Consider the following 10,743-nt stretch of genomic DNA (forward strand, 5'->3'; position numbering starts at 1 on the left):
TAAGAATTGGCAGTCAAACTTTGTATCTGTATTTTAATGCTAATTCCACTGCCCCAAGAACAGTTGCCTAGCAGTTCTGCTCTCCAAAGTTGTGGTTTGCCCTAAGGCTATCGGTATTTTTATGCTAATTTCCACTGCCCTAAGGACAGCTGCCTAGTCACATACTCAGAACTCAGGTGACCTTGTGGCTGTGTTCTGGTGTTACAAAGAGAACTTAAAGATTGTGATTTAGGATTGCCAGTGTTACATTGACAAACTCAAACTTATTTTTAATTAAGGAAAAATCAAACAGGTAGAGATTGTTACAAGATTTACGAAGGATTGATGAGGTTTTGGAACTTGTGAGAACATTACAGCCAGTTTACTTACTCCAACTGCCATTTCAGGATAGATTTAGAGGATTGCTAACAGCCTTATATTAGGTAATTTTGTTGCTTCTTCAGTGTAAGAAATTAGAACTTAAATCTTTCAATGTATATGGAAATTTTTACTACAAACCTTTGCTCTCAAAATGAGCTTTGATATTTGGGGAGTAGCTGTTACACTACTCCAGATAAGAATATTTGAAACTAATTTTAAGCTTCTAAGGATATGTTAATTGGCTAAGTACCTCACCCTACCAGAGGACTTAGGTCTTTGTTATGCACATTGGAGATAAAGCTTCAGCTGTGTTAGTACAGAGTTGTGGACTGGAGTCATAGAAGTATTTTGAAAAGAAACCTGGTAAAACATATCTTATTCCAAACAACAGTTAATTGGTTACTACAAAATACTGATATTTGGCCTATTACATATACAAATTTTTCAGACGAAATTGATAATTTTACTCTTTGCATGCTTTTGTACTTCCTGTATATTTGTGCATACAACCCATAGGAAATGCATTTACTGTATTTATAGGTGGTTCATCTAATGAAAAGGCTACATGTATGATTGGATCACTTGTTTATTCTCTTGAGTTTCTATTGCTTCAACACAGATTATTAAATTCTGTAGTTTAGCCACTGTTTTTAAATCAAACTTTCTATTCACATACTGATAGCCAATGTGTGACTTGTGGTTTACAATTGATTTCAATTACTTAATGCTTTATTAGAGACAGGTTTTCTACTTAAAATCAGTGAGTGATTTCAGTGTAAATTGTCTGACAACTCACTGTCCTTTCAGTGCTCTGGCTCAGACAACTAAACAAAACCATAGACCCAGCTCTTTAAAAATGGTAATGGAGTTGATAACATACCCTCACGAAAAGAGGAAGACTCCATTTGCTTACTTTCAACTCCCAGCCTCACCCTGCCAGCTCAGGGATTTCTAGTGAGACTGAATCTAGACGATATTTACAAGATTCGACATTTCTAATTAATGCTTATGTTTAGGTAAATAAAGTTTGTGAGGTGCTAGAGAAATGGCTTAGTGGTTAAGAGCACTAAATACTGTTCCTTTATAGGCCATTAAAGAACTCAAACTGGATTGCCTGGGCTCCTTAACAAGGGAGGGCAATGATACCAGACAGATTATAGGCCTTACATAGGAACAATTAGTCAAAAAATCTCATTCTTTATATATCCAAAACAATAATGCTGGAGACAATAATTTGGTATACAAATCAATTCATAAATACAAGTGCTCAGTGTCCTCAACTTAATCCTCGAGGACTTACCTTAATAAATAATATCTTTACTATATCTTAATAAATAAAAAGGGGGGGTTATCCCTGTATGCTAAATAATGCTCCTTTTATTTCAATTTTAAAATTTTGGATGCCAAAGTTTATGGCACCCTACAACTAGGCATACTTCTGCCTAGGTGAAATAGAGAGAAATAGATTATTGACATGATCCTGTCCAGATATTTTATATGGGGAAGAGGGAATGTTTGTGTTTTTTCTACAGGATGCTACAAGAGTGTGCCAGCTGCCTGAGTGGTTGCTGAGACTTGCTGATCCTGGTTGCATAAAGATTCAGCTCTCCTGGTTCGGGTTCCTGGAGTCATTCCCCTGCTCTGAGAGGAAGATAGAAGATTCCCCTTCATCCTTTGTCATCACAGAGATTTTGCCGTTGCTGCAGTGTTACCGCTGCGTGTGTCCCGTCCCACTATGGCCCGCTCTCTGACCCTCTGTACACTGCTGCTTGCTGGGGAAGACTGGACTCCAGCCGTTGCTGCCCCCTTCATTTTCCCTGGTGACTCTTGCTGCCTTAAGTGGTCATTTTACAGACTGTAGCTTTACAGAAATGCTACCTGTGTAAAGCTACAGTGGACTGGGGAACTCTGTCCTGGTTATACAGATCTCAGAAATGGTTCCATTGTCTGCTGGTTGTTCCAGAGAAAAATGACTGATCCTGAACTGTCCTGGAAAAGACCTTGACACTTTCGCTGCTATTGTAGCAGCCATTACTGCTGCAGACATTGTGTCTGCAGTGTCTGGAGTTATCCTCCCCCAATCTATTGTTAGACAAGTACAGTGGATGAACTTTCTGGAGTAGTTACTAACAATTGGGAATTCTAAATTTTATTATAGGAGCGGCTTGAATACGGCCCTTGGTGGTAACAGCTGAGGAGGACCAAATGAGGTGCCCACTACTTATCGGGAGTGGCTCTGTCTGATGCAGCCCTATGCTGTGGATCAGTGTTCATACCATGGTTGGTTTGCAAACTCAGATCTCAACAGAAACGTGACAAGGCCGTTATCACTCAAGCACTTGTGGCCATTGTACAAGGGGCCTCCCCTGGAATTTGGTTATCTTGCTCAGGACTCTCTCTGTATCTGAGTTCTCTGCTCCTGCACCCCATGGATCTGTGGGTCCATTGCACTGGGAGGAGAGGGATACTCTCTGTATCTGAGTTCTCTGCTCCTGCACCCCATGGATCTGTGGATCCATTGCACTGGGATGAGAGAGACTCATTGTTCCTTTGATCAGCCCTTCCACATCGCTGAGGTTTCCTCATTGCATGCGATAGGGTGATCATGACTGCTATAAAATAATATAAATTATAAGGGTGAGATGTAGAGGGCCGCAATAACATTCGCCACCACTAGATGGTGCTGGCTTCCACTGCGCCCCACGTGGAAGGCCAGGATAGCCTCCGCCATTACAAGATGGCGCCAGCCTTCGCCACGCCAGCCGGCTCCCTTTCAGGAAGTTAACTGTGCGCATGTGCAAGAGTGCCTTCGTGCCAGGTCTTTGCGCACTCTGGGGCGTGCCTTATGAGATCATGGGTAAACAACCAATCAGGTGTGGATGAGCCACACTAGGGTGTTTATAAGTGCGCCATGTTGGCGCGGCGGGCGCTTCCTCTTCTAAGATTAATAAAGTTGGTCACAGTAAGGATTTCTATGTACCCGCGTGTTTCCTGCCGGTGGGAAGTCGCGCGCGGGACACCCACACCTGCACACAGGTACACACCTATACATGCAGTAGTGCATGTACACAATACCAAATAAACAGGCAAGTGCACACACACTTGCACAAATGAGTGCGCACAGCTGTACACACTTTCACATAAACACACAAGTACACACACAAAGCAAGCAAACAAACGAGGGAGACACACACAATTCACTAGATAGAATGAAGTCGCAGAGGGCACCACTCCACACTTCCTCTCATCGCACACAAAGAAACCCAGGCCTGGCCACAGCTTAACAGCTGCTGACTGGACCGCCTCAGAATCACTCCTCATGAGGTCACAGCAGGACCTGTCCTGACACAGCTCAGGTGGGCTATGGAGACTGACATTGGGCTTTTAGCAATCAAAGCCTGTAGAATGTGCTCATGTCCTTAGGTCTCTGGTTGAACATTTGCTGTGCCCCCTGCTTTAAAGTCCTCGTGTCTACACTCAGTGTTGCCTTTGTATCCCAACCAATGGGTCCAAGATGGTGCTACGGCTTAACATGAAAAAATGCTCTGTTTGTCAACTCTAATAGAGCGATTTATTACCACCTGTGAGACTGGTTCTCGCTACCCAGAAAGTAATTAGATTCTCATAAAAAACAAACAAACAAACAAACAAACAGAAAACCTGGGATGGCAGAAGGAACTGGATCAGTATGCTCAATGCTGAGTAGAACAGTAAATACTCTGTCTTGTGTCTTATTGCTGTGAAGAGACACCAAGACCAAGGCAATTCTATCGAAGAAAGCTTTTCATTGGGGCTGGCTTACAGTTTCATCATTATGCCATTATCATCATGGCAGAATCGTAAGGGCATTCGTGGTGCTGGGAGACGTAGCTGAGAGCTCTACATGTGGATCTGCAGGCAGCAGGAAGTAAAAATATGACACTGTGCCTGGACTGGGCTTTTGAAACCTCAAAGCCTATCCCCAGAGACATACTTGATCCAAAAAGGTCACACCTTCTCATCCATTTAATCCTTTCAAATAGTGCCACTCCCCAGTGACTAAACATTTATAAATATGAGCCTATGAGAATGGTTTTTATTCAAATCACCACATAATCCCTGTCAAACATGACTCAGGTATGTGCTGTGTGTTGGGCTTATTTTGGTGAGCAAAGTTCCCAAGGTGGAACAGGCATGTGTGAGGACAAGGAGCTCTGTGCAACCTGGGATCAGAAGGAACAGAGTGGCTGTGCTGACACAGTTGAAATAAACTCTCAATCACAGTCTGTGACAGCCAGGTCACAGGATACAGGCTTCTGTGTTATTTGTGAGCACCCAGTGCAGCCAGAAGCTAACTATTGAGCACTGACTGGACCAAGCCCTGAAAAGGTCTCTGTTTTTCAGAGTGCTGGGGGCAGTGCAGTGTGTAGCACTTTCCTTTTGAAGACTCTTCTGGGGTTTTCAATCCCCTGTAGAGGACCCTTATGGCTGCAGACACTAAGCCTGGGAGGAAAGATCCTCATCTGTAGAGTTCATTGAAAGGCCTGAGAGCAGAAAAGGAAAGAAACAGCAAAATGTGCCACCCCTGGTCATTGTGGTTCAGCTTCTGCCTTTGCAGCTGAACTCAGGTGCCCTGGAGTCCTCCCTAGCCTGAGTCAGTGATCTCAAGTTCAAGTCCCAGCCTCCCGGTTTGTAGTATCAAACCCAGCACAGTATCAAGCCATGGGAGATGTGGACACTATCTAGGCCTTGCTGTTTGCATCTGAGTGGTGCTGTTGAGCACCAGAAGAAGCAAGGGCTACAAGGTCATGTAGAGTACTGACAGGCACTGGGCTACTAGTGACTATTAAGTCACCCTTCACCCCCACCAAGGTGTTCAGGGACATGCAGCCTTGAGCTAACCTTCCTCCCAACCTCGATTTTCTGATCCCTCTAGCTCTATATTTTGGTTCTGCAACACCTCCTAGCCTCTCCTCAGACAGTTGTATCTCTGAAAGAGAAGGTAAATTGCCCTTCACCAACCCCTCCTTTGAAAGATGTCCTTTCTAATACAGAGTGGCACCGCAGAGACTGGAACAGAAAGAGACCTCCCTTCACGGTCCTGGGACTCAGTCCGTTCTCAGTCTCCAGTTTAGTTGGTTTTTAGTTTATTTCTGAGCCAAGACTCACCACTGAGGGGTGTTGAGAAGGTGCCATGATGGGGCAGTGTGTGTGTGGGAGGGGGTACCTTGCAGGTATTGAGAGCCAGACTGATGCAAGGCTTTCTCAGGAACTCTACAGAAAGAACAAATGGACCCTAATTCTGTGTACTTGTCCACAGCCAGACCTGGCAAGGCCATTCTGGAGCTGGGGGCCTTGAGGGAGTTTAAAGTTTTGGTTCTGGAGAACGTGGCTTTTTTCCCTGAAGACTCTGGCGTCATCAGCTCCAAGGCTGCTGTACTTAGCCAATGGTACCCTTGAAATATCTTGTGTTTCCTTTGTACAACATTGTTTTGTTAGCCTCTTCCTGATTTCACCCTACTATATGACAGCTTTCTGCTGACACTGTTCCTTTTCTCCCCAGGAAATAGATGTCCAAGAAGCTACACTTAGCAATAAGCCTGCTTGACATTTGACATTGGTCATGCAAGACTTCCCAATCCCAAACTTTTCCAACTTCTTATCTTCTAATTCCCTGGTCTTTCCACTTGGGACCCTGTCACTGAAGAAGGTCCTGCAGTTCTAGATTGTACAAAGGCTGATAAAAATTCCCAGAGTCATGTGTGAGATGGGAAATTATTGAGTCTCTGAAGAAGACTATGAGGACATATGACAGTGGGGAATAGGCAGTGGTGACTCGTTGAGTGAGAGAGCCTCCCATCTCACAAGGCTTGAACCACCATCCCTAGTCTATGATCCCATAGTCTATGTACTTAGTACTGTGTAGTATTAGTACTACTCAACCTACATTCCTAGATTAAGCCTCACTTATTCTGCTAAGGGAGGGAGAGCAATTTCAGGGTTGAGGACAGTCAAACTGACTCCAGTGTGTCATCTCCTGAGTACCCTTGCTCTCATCTGGGTGTTTCTGCTTGGTGACACCTCTTGCAGTTGGAGAGTGGGGTCCAGGACATCACCCAGTGAGCTAACCTATTATCCAAGGTCACTGGGGACAAACCCTAATGGATATCACGGATTTCACACATGAGGGCTATAGAAGCCCTCTAAAAATATAATGGACAAAGAATTTGTGGTATTGAAAACCGTATTCAGAGCCTGGCACACCCTAGGGCAGCGCTCTCCTATTGAGCCAGACCTCGGCTTCTTCTTTGCTTTTGAGCACAGCGTAACACACTTCCTAAGGGAAAACAGAGTTGTGGTTGCCCTTTGCTTGTGGTCCACAACACAGACACTCGAGGACACATTGCTGTGGACCTTTAAGCCTTTTCAGTGCCACTCAAAGGCTCACACAAAGTTATGGGACTTCAAAATATCCAGGGAGGATGTTTTCTACAGATTGAAACTAACTGAAAAGAAGCCACACTGGTAACAGTCAGGCCCACCAGCACTACACTAGATCCTTGGGTAGAGATAGCTGGACTCCTTCCTACCTAATTCCCCGACCAGAGTTAGGTCCTGACGGATAAAAGAGACTGTGAGTACTAAGGGACAGCATGGCTCCTGTGTGGATCCTAGCTGGCTTGCTAGAGTTCACTATCATGCCTTAATATTTGTCTTTAAAAGGCCTATGAGTCCTAGTAGGACAGTTTCACTTCTACTTATAGAGTGGAGCAGGACTCAAGTTGCAGATCAGTCCTTGAGGGAGACATACTGTCACCCTGTAGGAACTTGGGTGAGGTACAGGTGGTGGTCGTTAACGGAGCACATTGGCTCATTGTCATGTAGTCCCCAAAGCTGTGAAAAAGGAGGACACACAAGGAAGGCACCTATTAACAAAGCAGCCCCGAGAGTTACATGAGATCTCTGCCTGCTCTGGTTTCACTTTTGAAGCTATGGGACATACTGACAACAAGCAAGTTAGGGAAGAAAAATTTGACTGGCTATCAAGTCCAGGTTATGTTCCAGTCCTGTGGAGGAAGTCAAGGCAGTAAATATAAAGCTACACATGCCAAAAGCAAGGTGAGAATAAATACATGGGTCTCAGTTCCTTGTGAGCTCTCAGCTAGCCTTCTTCATCCTTATACCATTCAGAACCTCCTGCCTAGGGAATGGTGGTACCCATGATGGGCTGGGTCTTCCAACGTCAACTAACAACCAAGATAATCCCCACAGGCACATCCGTAGACCAATATGATCTAGATAATTTTCCACTGGACTCTCTTCCCAGGTGTTTCTAGCTTGTATCAAATTGAAACTTAAAAACTAACCAGCACAATGCCCTTATATTCAGGGCCCATGGGTGTTCCCAGGATCCTCCAATCACAAGAACCTTCAAGATGCCATCTCCAGAACTGAGAGCATCCCTCACCAACCCTGTTCTGCCAGGGTCTCAGTCTGGATTTTTTTTTCAGCACTGCGAGCTACCATGCTTTGCCTTCTGAGCCATGGGTGCTTTGTTCTATTAGCCCAGATTGACTAAGACAACGGGAAGAGAACTTAAGTAAAAGACAGTCACAGTATTCGCCACTGGCAGTGCCAAGGGCTGGCTTTGAGAGCTTCTTCTACGTTTTCTAAAGATTTATTTATTTATTATATATAAGTACACTGTAGCTGTCTTCAGATACACCAGAAGAGGGCATCGGATCCCATTACAGATGGTTGCGAGCCACCATGTGGTTGCTGGGAATTGAACTCAGGACCTCTGGAAGAGCAGTCGGGGCTCTTAACCGCTGAGCCATCTCTCCAGCCCCCTTCTACGTTTTCATAGTAAGCATTTTCAGATTCCCAGGAAGAAAGGCCACCTCCTGTCTTCTACAACTGTCCTGAAGTGGACTGGTGATGGGGGTGAAGAATTGGAATCCCCATCCAGCAGTGCTGGGAATGTAAGTGATGTGGCCTCTGGGGAAACATAGGCCTTAAAGCATTAAAAAAAAAGAGGAAGAGCAAAGAAAAGAAAATAGTTGTCATGCGACACAAAAGTTCCATTCCCTCCCTGTAAACGGACTCTACAAATACATCTGCACACCCTGCTCATAGCAACCATTCACAACAGCCAAAAGGCATGAGTGACCCAAGAACCGATCAGCGGATGCAGGAAAGGACAAGCTTCATTTTTATTGATTTTATTTTTATTAAAAAAAAAAGGAAGCTGATGTGTGCCACCTCACAGGTGAGCTCTGAGGATACCATGCTTCATAAAACACTTCCTGTGTGAAACACACATTGTAGTTCTCCACTTGTGAGAAGTGTCTAGAGAGATTCACTCACAGAGAGGAAAGTGTGGCTTGGAGTAAGGAAGGGCAACCATGTGTATTTGTGAAGGAAAAGGCTCTGGGGATGGATGGTGGTAATGCTCCATAGCATAGTGATTGAGCCTCTGAACTGAGGCAGTCATGGTGAAAATGGCACATGATGTCATGGATGGCAAATGATGTCATGAACTTTAACAGATGAAAGCCTCTGGGGGCCTCAACATACATCCCTTGTCCTCATCCAAGCTCTACCAGAACTATGTTTTGGTCCCTTATTCTGCTGTGCACTGCTCAGTATCATTTGACTTTGAAATGTCTCAATACTTTTCAGAACCCCCTGCCTAGGGGCTAATGCCGCCCACAGTGGATTGGATCTTCCACATCAAGACAATCCCCAGAGATATGCCTGTAGGCCAGTGTTTGTTAGATTACTGGCGAAAATGACATGTGCACATAGAGGGAAGCTTTCAGCAGACAGCATTGTGTAGTTGTCATCTCTATCAGCATCTTCCTAAAGATTCTCAAAGAGATCATTTTAAGTTTGCCTCTGGAGTCAGACTTTCAAAGTGTATTTAAAAACAAACACCCCTCAACCTGCTACATAACTGGTCTCGATTGTTAGCTTGGTCTAATCTGCTCACTTTTCTCTTCACATACGGAATGGTTTCTGTGTGCTGGGCTGTGAGTAAAGCACTAGGGGTGAAGAGTGAGCTGATGCTCTGGCAGTGAGGAAAGAGGGTGGGTAAGGGTGAGATGTGGGTGTCAGATGAGCCCCTGCTGTGTCCAACTACTGTTGGAGATGTTGTGCAGGGGAGTATCTACAAAGGCAATATCCCTGGCTGAGGCCAGAGGCTGGCCAGAGCTAGGGATAGTGGCAAAAGATGTCAAGACCAGGGGAATCCAAGAGAGAGAGAGAGAGAGAGAGACAGAGAGACAGAGAGACAGAGAGACAGAGAGACAGAGAGACAGAGAGACAGAGAGAGAGAGGTAATAGCAACAAAACCCACAATGGCTATGGTGTCATATTTCTCAGAAATTTGAAAATCCAGTCTTGGAGAGCTGCTAGCGCAAGGAGAGACACAGCTGGGGCCCTGAGACCTGTGGGCTACGAGAGTCTCCACTTTCCTTTTGTGTCAGTGCCTCCCTCTAACAGTTTAGAGGGAAATTAGTCTTCCACACAAACGCAGCTGTGACACAGGAAGATGTCTCGGGGACAGCTCTCTCCACCTTGGGCAAGAGAGATCCTTTTTCCCAATGTGAGAGATGAAGCCAGGTGTGCTCATTGCAAAGTGTGGACATGGGGAATGGGGAGCCTTTGGTTTAAATGAACCCTACAAGGCTCCCATCACTGAGCACCAACTGTGTGAAAAACAATGTCCCCAAGACCCACAGACTGATGGGAAAATCAACCAGGCAAACAGAAATAAGCGCTGATTAAATTAGTGTCTACTGAATGATTGTGACAGGACTGGCTCTCCATCACCAACCTCAAGGGTTGTTTAATCCCTGCAAGGATTTCTTATAGATTTTTCCCTTCATCTTGAAGTTAGGGGCAGATGAAAACAGTTAGGTATCTTGTCACAGAGCTAAGGGATGGAGCCAGGTGCTATCTCCAAGATCTCCCTGGCTACACATGAATAGATTTAAGGTAAGGGACTTTGCCAATGCTGGGCCCTCCCCATTTTGTCCAGTTGAGTGGGAATGTCACTAGTTGGATACGGCCCTGGTGTTTCCTCCTCTGTGGCTCCTCTGTGGGGGGCAGAAAATAAGACCCTGATGGCAGGGACGCTGTATTGGCGATGTCTCCCAAACAGCCCAGCTTACTGATGTGTGAGTTGGCAGAGAGATGAGACAGTATCACTGAAGTGAGAGAGGAGCCCAAGGCAGGAAATTGGAGGATGAGTAGAGGAGGCTTAGATCCTGAGCCTCTATACGCCTGCCCAGCAAGGCTTTTTGAGGAGTGGCAATGGTCCCACCACTGTAGATGGGTGGACAGGCTGTCCAGATAATGGCATCATGTTAAACTTGTCATAAGTGCAGTGGGAGACTTGAA

Source organism: Rattus norvegicus, chromosome 1 (genome assembly GCF_036323735.1).
Source record: "Rattus norvegicus strain BN/NHsdMcwi chromosome 1, GRCr8, whole genome shotgun sequence".
Taxonomy (NCBI): Eukaryota; Metazoa; Chordata; class Mammalia; order Rodentia; family Muridae; genus Rattus; species Rattus norvegicus.